The sequence below is a fragment of the Phytophthora parasitica genome, assembly GCF_000247585.1.
Source record: "Phytophthora parasitica INRA-310 unplaced genomic scaffold supercont2.2, whole genome shotgun sequence".
Taxonomy (NCBI): domain Eukaryota; phylum Oomycota; class Peronosporomycetes; order Peronosporales; family Peronosporaceae; genus Phytophthora; species Phytophthora nicotianae.
The window spans coordinates 445539-446575 of record NW_008648988.1 but is presented as its reverse complement, the minus strand read 5'-3'; positions in this window follow the sequence as shown (position 1 = coordinate 446575).

The following is a 1037-nucleotide window of genomic DNA, read 5'->3' as shown; positions in this document are numbered from 1 at the left end:
GCTCGCTAGCTGCATCATAAAAAGAAAGCGTCGTGGGCTTCTATGCGTTGATAGCATGATCCTATGCAAATACGATCCAGTAGCTTTCGAGATTGACATATTGCTAACACCAAGTGTACTATGGATTGGTGGGCGAATCGTTCTGCATTCAATCTAGCGGGTTCATTAGGTGAGGTGGCAACAACAACAGTGTTATTGCATTTGTAGAGGGGACTGCGCTGGAGACATACATGTAATCCAGCAGTGCTGTGTTCGACCAGCACAGCACCATGGTCATCGGTTTCAATGTTGTCCAATGATGGCAAGTCATTTGACCGTAAGAAAGGATTCTAACGGTTTTGAACACAATCGCGTGTGATTATATCTTCATGGAGTACACCACCCAAAAGCCTAGATATTTTACGCTACTCTTGAAATCACTTTGCATCTTACGATTTACATGAGTACAATTTGTAGTCTTCCTGTACTGGAGGCTGAGCTGTTGAAACCAAACGAGAATAGACTAAGGAATTCGACTAGCGTAGTTAGTTTTCTTCATTCTCGGGGAACTCTTCACGATGTATTATACTTCGAAGTATATACCCTTAACACAGGCTGGAAAATAAAATATGCTATTACTTTTTGCTTCCATATTCCGTAATTTATATTGCAATACATGGCTGTTCAATAATATGGTCTTTTGACCAATTCTTACAATAAATAAATTAGTCCGACTATTGTTTATATTTACATTGTGTATGGTATAAAATATTGCGGAAGTCTTTCACACATTTTCCAAGGTATTGGAAGAAGGATGAAGCAAAAATAAGTTATTCCGTACCAAAAACAATAGTCATTGTATTGATATTACTTTTTCCTACCTCTGGCCCGCAATTTAAATGAGTTTTGATTGAATAGACGTGTGGTCACTACTGAAAAACGTTTGTCATCACTGCGAACATGGTGCTGACCTTGGTTTACAAACGCTCAATGTAGCAAACACGCTGCACAGATCTCTTACTCGTGTTTTGTCCGAGGTAGTATGTATCTTGCTGTAT